General features: G+C 41.7%; 2 long non-coding RNA genes across 2 annotated transcripts in view; both read left to right on the top strand.

The window, feature by feature from the left end:
- LOC102934311 overlaps positions 1–20,075 on the top strand; it is a 168,191-nt gene that overhangs the window by 148 nt on the left and 147,968 nt on the right. The gene's annotated exons all lie outside the window — the stretch shown is intronic.
- On the top strand, positions 65–18,934 carry LOC119566746. Its single transcript, XR_005226023.2, has 2 exons — positions 65–210; positions 17,591–18,934. It is a non-coding gene; the product is annotated as an uncharacterized LOC119566746 (long non-coding RNA).

The following is a 20,075-nucleotide window of genomic DNA, read 5'->3' on the forward strand; positions in this document are numbered from 1 at the left end:
AACTGACGACCAAAGTGGCAATGCCGGCTGCAACTGCGCTTGCGCCACCAGGGCAGTGTGAGCCTACTGCGCCTGCGCGTTGGGTTTCGCGGGACGAGTGGGCGGATGCCCGGTGGGCTATCGCGTGTGGGGTGGAGGGTGACGGCAGAATGTTACATTTCCAAGAGCGCATGCGCGTTGGGTCTCTGAGGCGAGCTCAGAGGCAAGGAGGTGGGTGCAGAGCGGATCCGCCCAGCCCTGTCCACGGGGCACGAGCGTGTCTCGTGCCGGGTAACGGGGCCGCCACGCCGAACTGATGGGCTGCGGGGCACGTGGGCTTCTCGCGGAGCCCCCGTGCTGGGGGCTGCGAGGTCCGTGGGTGTCGCTCCGCGGCCCGTGCCGACCCTGGTGTCCGTGTGTTGCACTGGAGCAGGGTCCGTCTGCACCGCGCCTGGTCCGTTCTAGGGGTGCCGGAAACGACCCTCAGCTGAAGATTGCTGAGCTAGTGATGGCAACAAACTCCCCGTTTGCAGTAGCTTTCCCTGCGTGGGCATGCGTCTGACCTGTATCCCTAAAAACAACAACAAAAAATGATTTTAACTTAAACTTTACTTACATTTTATAAAAGTTATTAGGGTGCCTTGGGTCGATATACCATTTGTATTGATTAAATGAGCCATTTCCCCATCCAGTCAACCAACAGAGGGACATCCAGGCAGTCCTGCTCCATAGGGTCGTTATACATTTTGCAGGTGAATTTCTGCAGCATTTTCTGTTTTAGTTGAAAGTTCCTACCGTGCTACCCCCTCCACTGCAAGCGATATTTCACCCACAGCAGGCTTTCTAATGTCCTCCTTGCAGTTGATTTCTGTTTTGTTTTCATACTAGTTGCAGTATTGACAGTTCTTTTCACCATGCCATTTGAAATAAGTGGAGTCAACGTGGGTGGGGCAAGCTGTGCAACATAATCATATTACCTGTTTTCTGTAGCATCCATACTGTTAAATACTTGAAACCAGAAAGATGATTAGTCACTTGTATTCCACCTTTTGTTTGCTGAGTTGCACCATTCCTCCTCAGTCTGCTGTATTTCTTGATGTGATGTGGCACTGCTGTGCAAGGCTGGTGATTGGGCTTTTAACTTGTACACACTGCATCTTTTGGGTGTAGCGTGTCCAGTTTTTCCAATACAGTAGAACCTCAGAGTTACGAACACCTTGGGAATGGAGGTTGTTCATAACTCTGAAATGTTCATAATTCTGAACAAAACATTATAGTTCTTTCAAAAGTTTACAACTGAACATTGACTTAATGCAGCTTTGGAACTTTACTATGTGAAAGAAAAATGCTGCTTTTAACCATCTTAATTTAAATTAAACAAGCACAGAAAGCTTTATCTTGTCAAATCTTTTTTTTAAATTTTCCCCTTATTTTTTTAGTAGTTTATGTTTAACACAGTACTGTACTAGATTTGCTTTTTTTTGTATATGGTGCTGCCTGATTGCAGACTTCAGGGTCCAAATGAGGTGTGTGTTTGTAACTCTGAGGTTCTACTGAATATGAATATTTGTTGATAGTCGACTCCTCAGTTTGTGAGCCATCTACACCAGCATAGCCTTGCACTTCTCCTTCACCGTCTGAACAGCTGCTTTGTCTTTCACAATATGAACTTACCAATTGAAGTCATAAACCGGCTATGTGGCAGAATTGGGCATGATGTATGCTTCAGAGTTAAAATGGCCAGTTCTGAGGAGGGAATTTTCTTTAGTTGACTCGGATTTAACTATAAGTTTCAACCCTGACTGACAGTACATCATTAAATCATGAAAAAGCTTGTAGGGCCTGCTTGGAACAGTGGTGATTTTGTTAGGTCACAAAGTGTTGATTTCAAGAAGATTGGATAAAGTTTGTTGTGTCAGCCAACATGTTACTAAGGAGACTTGCTGTGTAACACCATTCTGAGTCCTTTTACAATTGAAAGTGTAAGTTAAGAGCATCCCACTTCTTCCAAATAGTGGAAATGCATTCTGCCTGAGTGAGCCACCTAGTTGCCGCTGGTTGAATCATCATTCTTGGTTCAGAACCTTCTGTAGTCTTGTACCGTTCCCTGTACAAAAATTTTCTCTTTGAACTATGTGAGAACTGGATTTTATGCACAAGGAAATCCAAATTTTTTGGTAATACTTCAGTTGATTTGCTTCCAACTAGGTTTAGAAAATGGCAAAAGAACTTTACCAGGGTGGGGTTAGCAGGGGACCATAAGGGTCATCTAGTCTAACCCCCTGCCAAGATGCAGGATTTATTGTGTCTAAACAATCTAAGACAGACGGGTATCCAGCCTCCTTTTGAAAACCTCCAGTGAAGGAGCTTCCGCAACCTCCTTAGGCAGTCTGTTCCATTTCCGAGTGTTCTTACAGTAAGGAAGTTTTCTCTGAGATTTAATATAAATCTGCTATGCTTAGTTGGACCCTGTTGCTTCTTGTCCAGCCCTCTGTGTGTGGCACCTTTTTCTTCAGAATCTTGTATACTGAAAGGTTGCATCCAGCCATAACGTTGGCATCTTCTACACCAATGCCAATGTATTTTTTCAAGTCCAGATCATCTCTTTTAAAGCGTTATGCAAAGAATGTACTAATGAGTCTGCATCAGTGTCAGTTACAGGAATAATGCTGAAGACAATTGACACCATTTTTCTTTTTGAAAAACTAGAGTATCTAATCACAACAGAAAGAGCCTTTGTTAGTATTATACCAGTGTTCTCATCAATTAGAAGTGAAAAGAAGCTGTCACCAATATCTGCAAGTAGTTCCTTGTGCAGCTCAAGACCCAAAACATTAATGAGTGCTTTACATTTGGTATGATGAAGTGCAAATGTCTATAACACTTTAGAGTTAGGATTCAGTGATGGGATTAGCTCTCTTAAATGGTCAACTGCTTGAGCTGTGCTGTGCTATGCTGTATAGCAAGCCAGTTTTAATTCTGCTTCTTCTTATTCCCCTGAAATATTCCAAATGAAATACTGCTGAATTGACTGTAGTTCACTTGGTGCCTTCTCTTTTTGGGTGTTTGAAATATGCTTCTGCAATTTGGAGTGTGCCAGAAGATTCTTTTCAGGATGCAGAGTGCAATGACACAGCACAGAAAGCCACAAAGGCATTCCCTTGCACAGGCCACAGTCAACCTACAGAGAATAACCATGAAAACCTCACAGTCAAGTTAACAATGAAGCAGTGTTGGTACAAACTTAGTTTTGAACAATAAAATAACCTTTCCCACCCCTCTCAAAACAAGAAAGAACAATTTATAATGATTATTTGTTTTACTGACAAATATTTGTAAAAGAGATGTAAAACATCACATAAAAGAAATTTTGGGATGCAGATGTTGTTGAATCAAGCCCATTGTCTACACATTTAAAGAAATTAAATTAGAAGCACAAAAATAGTTCAAACTGTAATATTTGTCGCTAGAAAAAAAAATTAAACAACTACAAAGATGTATACTTTTAATTCGGGATCTGCTTCCCATTTCTTGTGTTGCTGTCGATGTTGAGCAATTGTTTTTTGATGCTGCCTTTAAGTTTGTGTCAGATATATGGGAGTATGAGTACCCACTGCTTTAACAAGTTTTATTCCCATAATAAAACTGAGGACTCTGACTGGAGACCCACCCTGGGTACTGTCTTTACTATGCCTATTCCCTGGAGGCACACCCCAATATTAAGTGCTGCTGTCACACAAATAAGAACCATGAACAGCATAGCTAGTTTCTAGGTAGTGGCAGCAGTTCTTGGAGTGGCAGATCTCCTACAAAATGTCTGAATTAGTTTGTCTCGCCCACTCCACTGCAAATAATCTTATTCCTTCTGGATTGATCTTTCTCTCCTCAAAACTTCTTTAAAATGTTTTTCCTGTTATGCTGAACTGGGTCTTTGCTGTACAAGCATCTAAACTCTAGCTGAGGAGATTGGTGGGTTAAAGCACATTTCTTTGGCAAGCTTCCTTTGTGTTGCAAAGCAGCTGCACAAAAGGAAGACTGATGCCAAGTTTGTTCCAGAGGAGCTGCTGTGAGCTAGAAGGTTAAAACACTTGTAAAGTTCAGAAGCTGGGGCAGGAAAGCCAGAGAGGTTAGTGTGAGACCAGAAAGAGAGGCCCAAGGCAACTGCTACTTGGCACAGGGCAGTGGCACCGTAGCCCAGAAGCTTTTGCAAAATAATTGTGAACAAGCCCTGAGAAAGTACCTTATTCTGTCACTGATTTCTGCTTCAGATGGGAAACTGAATCATGAAATCTCCTGCTTGGAAAAAGGCAACACTCTCAATCTCCTCTTCCTTCATCACCACACGTGTACCCCATATACATAAATCCTCTTATACATGCCCCCATTCCTAATTCCTCCTTCCCCTGCATTTAAAACCATAGTTCTATCTGGGTCACTCAGTCTGTTCTCTAGCCTTGCCCTTCCCTAGCATTCTGGCATATCAGTAGCAGCTCAACAGCTGGCCGTCAAATTCTCAGTGAGGGTTAACAGTGTCTGGCTACTCTGCTTCAACCTCATCTCCTTCTGCAATATCAGTAGGGGAGCACAGGCCACTGACCTCTCTGATTTCAAAAGAACAGTGACACCCAGGCCACTCAGCTTCTGGCTTGCTTCTTTCCCCAGGCGTGATTTTATTTTTGAAATCAGATTTGTTCCTATTTTTAAAACATACTACAACTAAGATCCCATCATACTTTATCAGATTAAAGCAACAAGGAGTCCGGTGGCACCTTAAAGACTAACTAAGTTTATTTGGGCATAAACTTTTGTAGGTAAAAAAACCACTTCTTCAGATGCATCAGATTAAAGTTAGTTTTAGTGCCACATGTGAAATTCAGTCTTTAATGAGCTTTAATAAAACAGTACAGTGTAGATGTTTAGCCCACCTGGAAAACTTAGGTTTTCTGCCAGTACAATTCTGGCAATATTTATGGGAAAATGATCTGTCTGTACCTTGCAATATAGAGAGAAAGCTCTTCCAAATGTTGGTTTAATATGGGTCAGTGAAATTGATCTAGTATTAGTTAGCTCTGTAAGATGTTGAGAAGCATATGGTTACACAGGAAAGCAAAGTTTTCCCCTAACACATGGGAGGTATTGGAAGAGCAAATATACAAAGGAGTCAAATGTCTGATCCCAGGCTGACATAAAATATGAATAAGGAACCAGGAAGTTTATATGAAAATGTGAGCCAATAGAAATGGAAGGCTTCAACCCATTGAGTTGTTTAGATTCACATTAGTGTGTAGAATTATCATGTTTGAGAAGAAACCCAGAGAGCACATTACACTGAATATACACCTGGTGACCTTGTGCACTTGTGGAATGAGAGAGAACATTAAGCGTGTAGCATCTGCTATTTGTAGATGGTACTTTCCAAAAATGTGTTTTGTGTGTTAGTGGGAGGTTTAGCTATATCACAGTTAATTTGTAAACGCTAATATAAATTAAAATTTTAGACAAGTCATTAAGTGGTTCCAAAATCTGCTTCAGTGGCTTTATGCTAGTCAACATTTTTAGTGATGTTCTGGAAGAAAAATGTAAAGTCACTTCTAATAAAGTTTGTAGATGGCACAAAGAGAAATGCGGTGGCAAATAATATTGAGGACAGGTCATTGTTAGAGAGCAATCTGGATCACTTTGTAGAATGGTGTGATAGACTGTACCCCTGTATTTCCCCACTTGCACACTATTGTAATAATCTTTATACAAAGTATACCCTGTGAAGTATTATTTAAAAACCATAAAATAGGTGTGGCAACACTGTATGTAAAGTTATAAGATTCCACTGTATGGTGTTATTAAAACATGTTCCAAATCTGGGTAATGAACAAACCAGTTCCTCAGAGACAAAGGGCAGCTGATGCCTCAGCCAGGTGTAAACAAGGTCAGTGGACCATTAATTGCTAAGTGGCTATTTGTTGGCAAGAAATGGGCAAGAGCAGAAAATCTACATCTTAGCAAAGAAACAGTATGGGGTTCCCATCCACACAGTCTTCCTGTCGCTATGCTCCCAGCTGGAAATGCTTCTCAAAGGGTAGACAGGACTATAAAAAGAAGGGGCAGACACCCTAAAGTACCCCTCCTCTTCTGTCTCTCTCGGCCAATTCACTGCACGAGAAGGTACAAAGGAAGCAGCCATTACACAGAAGAAGGGATCCTGGCCTAAGGAGTTTAAAACATGTGGTGAGAAAAACTTTGTTTTGAATTTAACATAGTTTAAGTTAGGCACTAGTTGCATTTTATCTTTATTATTCTTGTAACATTTTGCCTCATTACTTGTATTGACGTAAAATATATCTCTTTGTAGTTAATACATTTGTTTTATTGTTTTATATAACCACTGTTTGAATTAGTGTGTTTGGGAAACTCCAGCTGGAGTAACAAGGTTTGTGCATATCATTTCTATTAATGAAATGATGGACTTTATATAAGCTTGTATTGTTCAGGAGAGGGCTGGGAAGTACCAGATGTAAATTTCTGGGGAAAATCTGGGGCTGGGCGTTTATTGGGGTCATCCTGCAATATGATTCAGCTAGTAAAAGCCTGGAGGTGACTAGCAGGGTGCCAGTGCACACAGACATAGGTGTACATAGGACTAACTTACATGCTGGCTGGAGACCACAGCAGAAAAGCATCACAGGTAAGAGCAGGGATGGCACAGCTACTTAATAGTCTAGATTGTACCCTGGGTATGTTACAGGTGGACATAATTAAACAGCATGTACATTAATTAGAGCCGTCTGAAATATGAGATGACTTTTTCAGCAGACATTTTTATTAAAAAATTGTCCCATTTTTTCATTGGAAAATTTTGAAATTTGAATACTTTCAACCAGCTCTAGTTGTAATACAGATTGAACCTCTCTAATCCAGCACCCTTGGGACTTGACCAGTGCTGAACCACAGGAGGTTAATGCAGAGTGTCAGCAGGTCTCCGTAGGCGTGGGAAGTAGGGGTGCGGGGGGTGCTGTAGCAGACCCAGGCTTTGCACCCAGCTTGGCCCCCCCATCTGGGGGCCCCACTGCCACCTGGGGTCACGGCTTGTCATAAATATAAAGGGAAGGGTAAACACCTTTAAAATCCCTCCTGGCCGAGGAAAAGCCCCTTCACCTGTAAAGGGTTAAGAAGCTAGGTTAACCTCGCTGGCGCCTGACCAAAATGACCAATGAGGAGACAAGATACTTTCAAAGCTGGAAGGGGGGAGAAACAAAGGGTCTGGGTCTGTCTGTGTGATGCTTTTGCCGGAGACAGAACAGGAATGGAGTCTTAGAACTTAGTAAGTAATATAGCTAGATATGCGTTAGATTATGATTTCTTTAAATGGCTGAGAAAATAAGCTGTGCTGAATGGAATGGAATGGAATGGAATTTTTGTGTCTTTTTGTAACTTAAGGTTTTGCCTAGAGGGATTCTCTGTGTTTTGAATCTAATTACCCTGTAAGGTATTTACCATCCTGATTTTACAGAGGTGATTCTTTTTACTTTTTCTTCTATTAAAATTCTTCTTGTAAGAAACTGAATGCTTTTTTCATTGTTCTTAAGATCCAAGGGTTTGAGTCTGTGGTCACCTATGCAAATTGGTGAGGATTTTTATCAAACCTTCCCCAGGAAGGGGGGTGCAAGATTTTGGTGAGGATTTTTGGGGGAAAGACGTTTCCAAATGACTCTTTCCCAATAATAAACCCGGTTAGACTTTTGGTGGTGGCAGCGAAAGTCCAAGGGCAAAAAGGTAAAATAGTTTGTACCTTGGGGAAGTTTTAACCTAAGCTGGTAAAAGTAAGCTTAGGAGGTTTTCATGCAGGTCCCCACATCTGTACCCTAGAGTTCAGAGTGGGGAAGGAACCTTGACATGGCTGCTGGCCCCCCAGCCGGGGTCACGGCTGCCGGCCTCAGGTCTCAGCTGCTGGCCCCAAGTCTTCCCCTTCCCTCCTAGAGCTTGAATGCCATGAATCAGGTGTTTGCGGTGCTCTGGAAGTGCTGGGAGGGAGAAGGAGAAGGAGTTGGTAAGCACGGGCTGCCGGCACGCGAGAGGCGCAGGGGGAGTGGGACTGGGGTCGGGGAGCCTGGTGCCGGTGGATGCTCCTCACCCACTAATTTTTCCCTGTGGGTGCTCCGGGGCTGGAGCATCCATGGAGCTGGTGCCTGTGCCAGACCACGGATGTTGCCGGACCAGGGAGTGCCAGATTAGAGAGGTTCAACCTGTATAACAAAATGAAAGGTCAGTCATCTAGCAGCAAAGAATGTTGGCCATGCTTACAGGATTGAGGTATTTTGGAAAGCCGTGTCTTTGAAAAGGACTTAGTAGTCATTTAAGATCACCAGCTAAACATGAACTGTGGCAAAAAGGGATAATGCAATACTTGGAGGTATTAAGAGGCAATATCAATCAGAAGGAGAGAAGTGACATTACCTTTGCATGTGGCTTTGGTGAGACAAGTAGGTCAATATTATGTCCATTTCTGTTGTCACTTCTGAAAGGATATTGAAAAATTGGACAGGATTCAGGGAAGAGCTCCAAGAATGATTTGAGAACTGGAAAATATACCTTGGGGTGAGAGACTGAAGGAGCTCAATTTAATTTTGTTGCAGGAAAGGTTAATAATAGGGGACTACATGTGGAGAAGATATCTTCTACGAGAAGACTTTTTAATCTGGCAGACAAATGCATAATAAAATCCAGTGTCTGGAAGTTGAAGATAGAAAAAATTGAACGAGAAATACGATGAACATTTTAAGTGAGGGTAATTATCCAGTAGAGCATATTACAAGGGATGTGGTAACCTTTTCGTGGAATCTTTAAATCAAGATGGGATGCCTTTCTAAACATTATAGAATTTAATTACAAGGTTTCGGGCTAGACACAGGAGTCACTGGAGGAAATCTGTTGTCTTCAGGAAGTCAGACTACATGTAATCATCATAATGGACCCTTATGAACTTAAAATCTCTGACTCTACCAGGGCCCTTTTTCAAGCCCTGTGTATTGTTGATCATTAAACTGGATGTTTATGAATTGAGAGGCAATAACGTTCTATTTTATTCTCTTAAACTGTTCTGTATGTAAATTATTTTATTTGCAGCAGTGGAAGTTTAACAAATACATTTGTTTTGCTTCCTAGTTATTACTTGTCATTTCATAATAATGGAAAAGCATTGGCATCTCCTCAAATACTTTCTAAAATGATACCAGAAAAAGTAGTGGTAGGTGTGTGTCTTGAATGTATATTTATATGATGAAATCTTCACTTTCTGCTACTGAATTTGTGTAACTGCCTAAAGACGCTTCTTTTTTCATCCCAGTTTCCTTGTGAAGTTATTTAGGTGACATGAAGAGTATTCTTCCATTAGCTTAAACTTTGGCCTCTGAATCTTCACATGGAGAATATATATTTTTATCTGTTGGACCTGAAATTTGGGTGATCAAACTTTTTAATGTCATCTTTTTCTTTTTTAGTTGTATTATTTTTATTGGAATGACAAGTTATGAAATTATTACTTAATTGAATACATCCAGTGTCTTTGTCTAAAAACAGGATTCACATTTGTGAAGAGGTTTATGTACTTTGTCTGCCCTACATGTTGTCTGTACTTGTTTTGAGGGTTGGCTGTTAACTTGGATCTTCATTCTTAATGTAATTCATGTACAGTAATCATTTGTGATCTTTCCTGCTTTCACAAACTGAATTCCAAGAAATGGTGTATGCTGTATTTAAACTACATAAAGAGTATAAAGGAAAAAGTTGAATAATAACCTATTCTGTGGTTTAGTTTATTTCTTTCTAATTAGCTTTCTAAGCCATGGCTGTATTAAGAACAATTTATAGTGTGGAATTCATTAGCCACATTTGCCTCTGGTGTATTTAATGTTTATGAAGTGCAAAATATGTTAAAAGGGTAGGAAAGTGTGGTTAATCTGTTAGAAGATCAGTGGATTTAAGTAGTAAAACACACATCGGATTGTGACTTATGCTAATTCATGCCCAGTGTGGTGTGAATTTTAAAGCTAAATTCTTAATTTTCTTTCACTGCTGTTTTGTTGTTCATTTATGGACATTTTCATGACATAATAAGTTTACTGCACCTCTTCCAGATTCATTTCTTGGCCTCTCTTGAGCAGTTTGTCAACTGCCCCAATGAATGTGGTGGCTTTCTGTTGTATCTTTAGAACACTGAGAATACCTGAATCTGTGAGTTGGTTTCTCAATCTAGCTGTCTCCAGGTGAAAAATTAGACTATTAACCCGCTACACCTTGCTAGTTTATTAAATACTGACATTTGGAATGTTTCCATATAAAGACTGTACTGAGCTTCATGTTCTTGGCTTTGGACAAGGAATGTTAGCTTTTATAGTTTTCTCCAGACTGTAGGACATTTAAGTGCCTGTCTGTTTAAAACACTTTTTCTGGTGTAGGATATGCTGATGTACCTTGGCTTCCGAATGAATCAAGCCCTGCTAAGTACTCTTAATATAACACCACATGAAAACATTCATTGCTTACAAGAAGACAACTTGACAGTTAATTCAAATAAAATGAAATGTTAAACTTCCAGCAGAAACAGTCAATAAGGAATCTTTCTTAAAAATTCATTATGAGCACAACAGTCACAAGTTTAACTGGTATAAAAATGTTTGTAAGAGTCTGCACTGATATAACAAAACTAATGAAAACTATAAAAAGTGATTATTGGTTTGTCAACAAACTTATGCTGACATTAACTTCATGAAAAACAAGAATATGCATTTTGATATTTCTGAATATTGTAGCTTTGATCCATATATTAAGAAGATTAGCATAGAGAAAATGAGTGTTAGTAAAGCTTTCCTAATGAATAGCAGTATCCCTGCCAGATTTACAAATGCTGTACATTCCTTTCTGAAGGTAGATTTATAAACACCCAAAAGCTCTTGTTGAAAGTAAGGCTTGAACAGTGTGGTTCATATACTAGGCTCTTTCATAGTAGTTTTAGAAAGCCACTGTTCTCAGGATACATATGAATGGTCACAAATTTATTACTGCAGGTGTCCCTTTTCAAATGAAAGCCAGTAACAGGTCTCCTGGGATTAGATCTGGTACTGTTACAATTCTCAATTTAGTTACGTTTGACATCTGTATTCAACTAATAGTGGAAAAATGTCTGAACTAAAAGTTGGTTTAACGAGCCCGCAGTGATCCTCAAACTTTATTTGCATATTCCTCCTTAGATCCGCAAGTCAGTAGTTGGCATTGGCCATGATGGTGTTGAGTCACCTCATGAATCTTGGTTGGTGGTAAACTAACTCTCTTTGCAACAGAGTGGTAGTTCATCCAGTTCGTGTGAGGTCTACCTGGGGTCAATTCCCTTGATATTATGTCTGAAAATATCCTCTTGAAAATGTTTTAAAGGGGTATTGTGTATATTTTCAGGGTAAGTAATACTGGAACTTTTCAGTTCTAATTAAGTGAGGTAAAAGTTTAACACAGTTTAATCTTTCCCATAATATCATCTTAGGCTACTATTCTTCATAATTTGTGTTATAAACTTTAGTGCTCACAAAGCACATTATTAGTTTAATACTCATGATGGACTGTGGTGTGAAGTTTAGTGCTCATGAAGTGTTTTAGTGCTTTTGTTGGTTAGGGGGACTTGCAGACTGAAGTACTACATTTATTCATAGAACAGGTATAGCAAGGGCAGCAAAGTTTCCCTACTCTGCCTCATCAATGTGACACAGTCTTAACCAGCTGTAAGGATGTGATGGGGTGTTCACAGGGTTAAGGCAGACCGAGAAGGGGGCTAATTGACGCAACAGGCTGCAGCTGAAGGGAATCGGGTGGCTAAGCAATCCTCTGATTGAATGAGGAAGCCCAGCTGAGGAGGAATGAGCTGGGCCAGGCCTAGAAAGATGGGAAATGGGCAGCAGAAGGGGGCTGCTGGGAAAATCTGCAGTCACTCCCTCGGAGAAGTGAGATGTGTTTGGGCTGGCTGGCAAACCCAGAGAGCGGGGAAGCCAGGAAGGTAGGAAAAGGCTCTGGGAAAAGGCGGTAAGGTCTATAAGGGAACAAACCTTGACTGTTGGCCAGAGGGTCCCAGAGCTGGGTTCCCCTGCCAACCACTGGGGGAGTGGCACTACAAGGCAGTGAATGGGAAGACTGCCTAAGACTGGGCGAGCAAAGGCTTCGGTACCCTAGAAGGGTAAAATGCCCTAATGACCTGGCTGGAGGCCCAAGTCATAAAGAGACAGCAGCAGCCCATGATATGAGAAAGGGGCTGCAGATCCAGAGAGAGAGGCGGAGGATGGCATGTAACTGCGGGAAGGAACATTGACTTATAAGCTATTCCCCAGAGTGACTAGGAGGAGGTGCCATCCTAGTGGAGGGGGAGCACACCATCATGGAGATAGTTTAGTCTCGAGGCCTGTTCAGTCTATATCCTCTATGGTGTGACTTCTAGCATGAGTGCCAATTATGATGATATGTTTTGAGATGTAGATTCGTATCCGCTGGGAACCAGACTGAAACCACCAATTAATTTCACACAGGGTACTGAATAGTCACTAATGGTGACAGAGTTTGGTCGCTTGCAACATGGGCTTGGTATAAATTGTTGACATAAAGTTGAAATGCTGTATATTCCATTACCAGTTTCCTGAGTCACCTGATTTTCTTTATTCGTACTTCTGTATAGAGAAAGTGCTTTGGTCAGCTGATGGCTTATGGTGAAATTTAAGAGTTATAAGGTTTTGTAATCAATCATTCACTCTTTATACCTGAAATTAGAGCCTAACTATATCTATCCTGAGACCCATCATAGTACTTTCTTTTGATTTGTTGATCTCTCTGTCATATATTTGGCATCTTGTATGCTCTGAGTGTGTTAGACTCCCTCTGTTGAGAGTTCTGATTCCCAGTTGAAATGGGAAATGCTATACAGAAGCCAATACATGTGTTGTTTGGTCCTGAATTTCAACTGCTTAAGCAAGGGAAGGAAAGTCCAGGTGAATTAGAAATAGCTTTACGTAGCAAATGAAACAACTCTCCAGCTGCCAAAGTTCTTCTGCACCATCCCATGCCAATTCTCATCTGAATGAACATTGATTTGTTTGTGATCCTTATTTAGGATGTGTTTCAGTTTCCTAATTCCTCCCCTGCAGTTTCACTTAGATATAATATTCTTCACCTAGTCTTTGTATATGCAGAAGACAGTATATAAATATACTTCATTTACATTCTTTCACTGCTCTTGTTGTATCTACAAACTCTAGCCTTGTGCAGCGCAGAAAGAACTAGGATAGAAAAAATATGTAGTATTGTCCTAATGTAGAGTAACATATAGAGTTTGTCAGAATTCTCATTTTTAACACTCAATGGTAAATAAATTTAATGAATTGCAAAAATTATTTTGAATCCATCACTTCCCCAACACCTTTTATAACTAGTCCTTTGGGATCTGGGTGCATCTTGTTTTTCTCAGGTTACCTTTATGCAGTCTCAATTATTGACACACATAATATTCTTTTAACATAATTTTAAAATGATGCACGCAAAAGAATTTATGTTTGGAGTGCTAAACACAAACTGCCCCTAAAAATAGAAACACAACCAGAAGTAAAGTGAGTGTACAAACTCCTTCAGATTACATCAAAAGAAGCACTTGGAAACACAAAAATGACTCTGTTTTCTTTAAAGTTATGCATTTTATTTCTGGATAGCCAAATCAAATGGTGCTTATTTCTCAAGGGATTAAAAAATGAAGTTTTTGGAGACAGTGATTGTATACTATAGCTATCAGGTAGATGGGTGGTAATGTCAAAAAGCTTGCATGTGAGGATGCTGGTTAAATTAAATGAACATCCCCAAGACCCAGTGAAAATGTAAAGTTTGGCTGGAAGAAGGGTGAATTTAATCAAAAGTAATATTTATTTTAAAAATAAAGATTGACTTTATTCTTTGTTTTCCATTTCAAAAGAAAAATAACACCCACCCACATCAATGGGTGGGAGAGATTGATGGGGCCAGTGGTGAAAGGGGCATAGTCCCAGTAGCAAGGGACGGAGACATCCACCAGGGGACAGTAGGTAGCTCCTCCCCCGGTAGTCTCTGGCAACCATTGGACAGCTGGGAGAGAGGGGTGCTGATTCACCAGCTCCCAGGATTTAACCTAGCACAAGGGCCATGTAGAGCCTCTTTCAGCTGCGTTCCAGCAGTTTATCCTACCCATCTGAACTAGGAATGGGAACCCTGCCTGACAGATGCTGCGGGTCTAGCTGATTACTTGTTTAGGGGGTCAGGCATCAATTTTTTTCTCTGGTGGGCCAACTGGCAGAGGCCCAGGGAGTTTTTTGCCTTCCTCACAGCACCTTCAAGCCACAGTAGGTTAAGTAGGAACATGCTTAGTACCTAACTGAGGTATTAGGATAGAATTCTTGATTTGTCGCAACTTGTGGCCAGTTTCTAGTGCACTTAAGAGAATAAAATGAACAGTTCCCAGAGGTAAAAGACCTGGGATTTTGGTGTTGGGCCTTGGGCTCATGTATTAGGGTACGATTTTGTGTCCTTTGTGGGCTGAGGTCAGACCTTGTGGTCATCATGGGCCAAGGTTCCCACCCTGCTGCCTCGCTGTCCCCCTCGCAGGGGAGAGGTTGCTAGGAGTCAGAGTGGCGAGCCTATCCTGCATTATGTGTATGGGTGCCAGTTACAGGTTATATGGTAGGGAAAGTATGGGTGATGAGCAGGTAGCATCCCGCCCCTGTGTTAAAGTTTAATAAACGTTGTGGCCTGCCGCTAAAGTCCATGCATGTGTCTGTCCTCATTTTGCCACTGTGTCCACATCAAGCTCGTTTTCTTATATTTACAGCAGACCCAAAACATTTTTGTTATCTATTTGATGTATAAAAAGTATAGGCTAATAGTGTTGTTTGGTAATGTGTATGTGCCTTATTCAAGCAGTGATTTGTTTGCCTAAATAAGGCCCAAGTCCTGGAAAGACTTAAGCACACACTTAAGATGATACACACTGAGGCCTGGTCTACACCATAAAGTTACATCAATGTAAGTTGCCTTGCTTCGACCTATTTATGCATGTGTCTATGTTCAGATTTGTCTTCAGTTGATGTAAGTATCGCATTATGGTGATGCAGTAAAACTACCTCCTAAAACAGCATAGTCGACCTACTTTGGTAAATGCAATGTGAGGGTAGACACTGCAGGACATAGCAGGTTGACCTAGGTGTTGACCCTAGCAGTCATCCAGTCACTGTCACACAATGCCCCATTCCCCACAGCAGTGACTGCAATGCTCACAATTTTAAACTCTACTGCCTGCCTCTCCCCCTGTAAAAACCCTGCATGTTTTTGAAATGCCCTTTCCTCGTTGCCTATCTTGGCGAGCTCACCTAGCAGGTTACCTTCTTTTGTGTACATCCCACTGCCCAACGAATTGTGCTGGCTTCACACACGGAGAGAAGTACCAGACATGATCCTGTCTGGAGCAGGAAAAAAGTATTGGATCTCCTTGGCTTGTGGGGAGAAGAGGCTGTGCAAGCTATGGAACAGCTGTAGAAATCTGAACATCTACGAATAGATTGTATGAAGGATGCTGACAAAGGGGCATGACAGGGATCAGCAGCCATGTGATCAGTGAAGAAACTTCAATAGGGATACCACAAGGCCAAGGAGGGCAAGAAGAAATCTGATGCCTCCCTGTAGACCTGCCATTTTTACAATGAACTGCATGCCATACTTGGTGGTGATACCACTATCACGCCACAGACCACTTTGGCTACCTGGGAGGAGCCTGAGACGAAGATTTCTGCCATGAACAGTGAGGAAGAGGATGGGGAAGACTGGACAGGGGACTCCAACCGTGCTGTGAGCCAGGACCTGTTTGAAGCTCAGCAGGAGTCTAGCGAGTCATGCCAGGTGAGTGCAATGAGCCTGCAGATGAAGAGGAAGGGAGCTCAGGTAAGTCTGTAGATGCATTTCTCTTAAAATGTTTAATTTGCTTTTCTTTCCTCTTCTCCCTTCTACTCCCCCATTTAAAGATGGGACCTGGCCCATCCCTAATTTTACAAAACAGAGGTAGCAACTTTTATTTGCTTTACTGGTATATTATGAGAAAATAAAAAGGAAATCAATGAAAAACAAATTCTTGAATTATTACTATGACAGTCCGCTTGTATGATCCACATCAATCCTATTCTACCTCTACCAAAGTACAAACACATCGAGTCATCTTTTGCTTTTCATTCCCCTGTCGGGCCAGGTCGGGGGAGGACTTTGCGGAGCAAGTTGTTTATGTGGCTAGGGATGTCTCTTGTATCCTCCGGAGAGTTCTTAGTGAAACTATCATAGATATACTGTGTAATCCTATCCATCTCTGGGATGATGGCCTTATGTTAGACGGCTTTCCTTTCACCCTCTACCCTTGTTCTTGTCACAAGACAGAAAGCAGAAGACCAGAAGTCTGAAGTGCAGGCAATGCGATGTTTATTGGGGTTAGTTCCAAGCAAACATATTCATAGGTCTACACGCCGGCAGAGTCTGTTTCCCAGTGTCCCGTTCCCAGCTCTGACGCCACAGAGCCTTGCCTGTGTCCCCATTCCCCATTTCCCCCTCCCCATTTCCAATTTCCCGTCTTTTCCTTCTTAGCAGGCTCAAATATACCTGCAGTGCATGCCCACAGTCCCACCCCTTACAATTTATGGTCATGTTCCAGTTTGGAGGGTCATGAGTCGAGGGTCTTCATCCCGCCTCTTTTGTATCCCGTGGGAGGGGTGAGGAGTGAGGTTGTGCTGGGAGGACAGGGACAGGCATTTCTTTGGCCTTTTAGTGTTTTATACCTTCCCCCCAATATCTCTTTGTCCCTCCTGACTGGTTGCTTGACCTTGCCATGAGATAGGGGTTGAGGCAATCTTAAAGTGTGCTTATATATTACACTCCCACCATGCCTTGTAATACTTTAGCTCTATCTCTCATCTTTTCTCACTGTACGAAAAGCCCCATCTGGTTGTGGGAAGTGCAACACACAGTGTCTTTGTTCATCGTTCTTCACACATATTAGTATAAAATATAAGAATATAAAAAAAATCAAATGCAGAATTGTATCTGAAGCTGACAAACAAGCCTATATACTAACACTTTATTTCTTCTTTTATGATAGGATTCTTTCCCATGCCATTCTGGGATGAGTTTGTCTGGCACCACTGTAACAAACAGGGTAGCATACGAGCCTAGGTAGCTTTGGAATGTCAGGACTGCTGTATTCCCTGTGCCTTTGTGAGCCTCAGGAGTGAGATATCAACCAAAATTACCACTGCTTGTGAAATATAGTGCCAATATTCACTGCTGTTGCCCTATACCTGTACCTGTGGAATGGGGGCTGGAATTTTATAGATTCATGCAACAAAACCCCCCACCCCCCCATAGTTGGAGCTGAAGAGCAGTGTAGCAACGACGCCCTCCAAAGCTAAAGTGTTAATAAAAGTATCTTATTAAAAATATTTATTGGAATAAGGGAAGGGAATTTTGAAATGTATCTTTCCCTTTCCATGTTACTGTAAATCTAATGGTGCACGTGTCTGTTTTTATTTAGCAACTTCTGACGTGGTGGCTTTGGAAGATGCCCCTTCCATGCCAACAGGATACCTGATTCTGATGAGGAAAAGAAGGAAGAAGACTAGGGAAAACATGTTCTGCAAGATCCTGTCAGCCAGTGCTGCATCGAACTGTGAACAAAGGGCTTGGACAACCAATATGACTGGGAACATGGAGAGAAAAAGAGAGGAGAGGCAACAAGTCAGAGTCCCAGCAAGACAAATAGTGGGAAATGCATTATGAGTCTTCTCAGACAGCAAACTCAAATATTGCAGACCCTTGTTGTCGTACTGGTCCAAGAAACCAAGACTCACAGCCTTTGCACTCTGGAGAGCTTGATGGTTGCTGATCCTTATACCCCACAACATACCGCATTGCATTGTAGACTGCATCCTTACCCCTACAACTCCATGCTGGCGGACAACAAGGAAGACCACAGCTCCGCATACACTGGCCTGTGGAACCCTCAGATTAGTGTATGTATAGCCACAACAGATTACGTTGAACTATCATTTTGTTTACACAAATGGACATAAATGTTTACTTCCTTTTCAATAGGAATTTTTAAGTGTCACCCTGTTAAGTTGTTAGAAGTTTGTATGACATATGTCGTTGTTTGCACTTCAATTTTTGTGCACTGAATTTTTGTACTCAAAGTTCTATTTTTGGAGAATTAAAATATCTTTATTAGTTCACAAAAAATATTGCAGAGTGCATAGTGGCAGTCAAGAAATCAAACAGTACTTATAAATTTACACCAAGCACCACAGAATCCATATCATCATGACCTGACAAAGCCATATTTATAAATGTACAGCAAGCTCCACACAATTTAGAGTGGCAGGCAAAGACCCAGGGCCAGTACTATTTGTAATTTGCAGCAGGTGCTACAGAACAGATATCACCAGGCAAAAACCAAATAATACATAATCTTAATTACACAAGAGAGACAACGTCTCAAGACAGAATACTGTTGTGCCAGTCTGTTAAAATGAACCTTTACGCATCCCTCAAATGCATAGCTCCACAGCGGGCTCTTGGAATAGCCCTAGTGTCGGGCTGTTCAGATTCTGTAGACAACTGCTCCAGCTTGCCCCTGGTGGCAGCTTTTGCCTCAGATATTATGCAGTACACAACATGCAACTATAACCATGGGGATGCTTTTCTCACTGAGATCTAATCTAGTGAGCAAACACTGCCAGCAACTTTTCGTCCTATCAAAAGTACGTTCCACAGTCATTCTGCACCTACTAAGCCAGTAGTTGAATCTTTTCTTGGCACTATCCAGATGACCAGTGTATGCCTTCTTAAGCTACGGGGGCAAGGTGTAGGCTAGGTCCCCCAGAATCATTATTGTCATTTCCACATCACTAGCCACTACTCCTGTCCACTACTCAGGAAAGAATGTCCCTGCCTACAACTTTCTGAACAGTCCTATGTTCTTAGAGAGGCAAGTGTCATGCACCTTCCCTGATCAACCCACATTGATGATGTGATGCCTGGTGATCCACTAGTGCATAAGTATCCCTTTCTGTTGTTGTACTCAGTAGTAAGGTGCTAAAATAGGGATATGCCTGCCATCCATTGCCCCACCAGAGTTCAGGACCTCCGCTGCTGCAAATCCATCCATTATTTCCTGCAACTTGCCAAGAGTCACAGTCTTGCATACCAGGAAACAATTAATTGCCTACACACTTGCATGCCAGTGGCTGCCACTATGGATTTTTCAACTCCAAAATGATTTCCCACTGACTGGTAGCAATCCAGTATTGCAAGCTTCCAGTACATGATGACCATTTGCTTCTCCACTGTCGATGCAGCTCTCATTCTGGTATCCCCCTGTTGGGAGGTTGGGGCGAGTTTGGTACACAGATCCAGGAATGTGGCCTTTTGCATCCAAAAGTTCTGCAGCCACTACTCCTCATTCCCAAACTTTTTTTACACTGCGATCCTACCAGTGAATGCTCATTTCTTGGGCTCAGAAGGGGTATGCCTTCTCTGCAGCTGCTCCATGAATACCCTGAGCAGCCTGGATTTTTTTTTTTTTTTGCTATGTTCATCAACAAATCCTCCTTGAAGATATTCTCGTCTTCATCATTGCTATCCTAATTGTTGTAGTATTTCCTGAAGGTCTGCCAATATAGGAGAATCAGGTGTCCTATATTTGCAACATTCATGAGAATAATACTGAGCTCTGCAGTCTCCATGCTTCTGTCAGCGATAGCAGAGACCAAAAAGTGCCATGTGGGTTTGTGGGATTTTCAAAAAACAGTGTGAAAATTACGGGATGTGGAAGGCATTAGGGGATAGAGAATGTTGTATTCTGGGAACTTGATTTTTAGCTTCCAGAAATACCTAGGTGAATTGTTACTTTCCCACAAAACACTGCAAAAATGGCCCAAAAGGCATTGTGCTAGATGGTGGTCTATGGCACACTAGGATACCTACCCAGGCTGCACTTCACTTTACATTGATCCAGGCAC

Source organism: Chelonia mydas, chromosome 5 (assembly GCF_015237465.2).
Source record: "Chelonia mydas isolate rCheMyd1 chromosome 5, rCheMyd1.pri.v2, whole genome shotgun sequence".
NCBI lineage: Eukaryota > Metazoa > Chordata > Testudines > Cheloniidae > Chelonia > Chelonia mydas.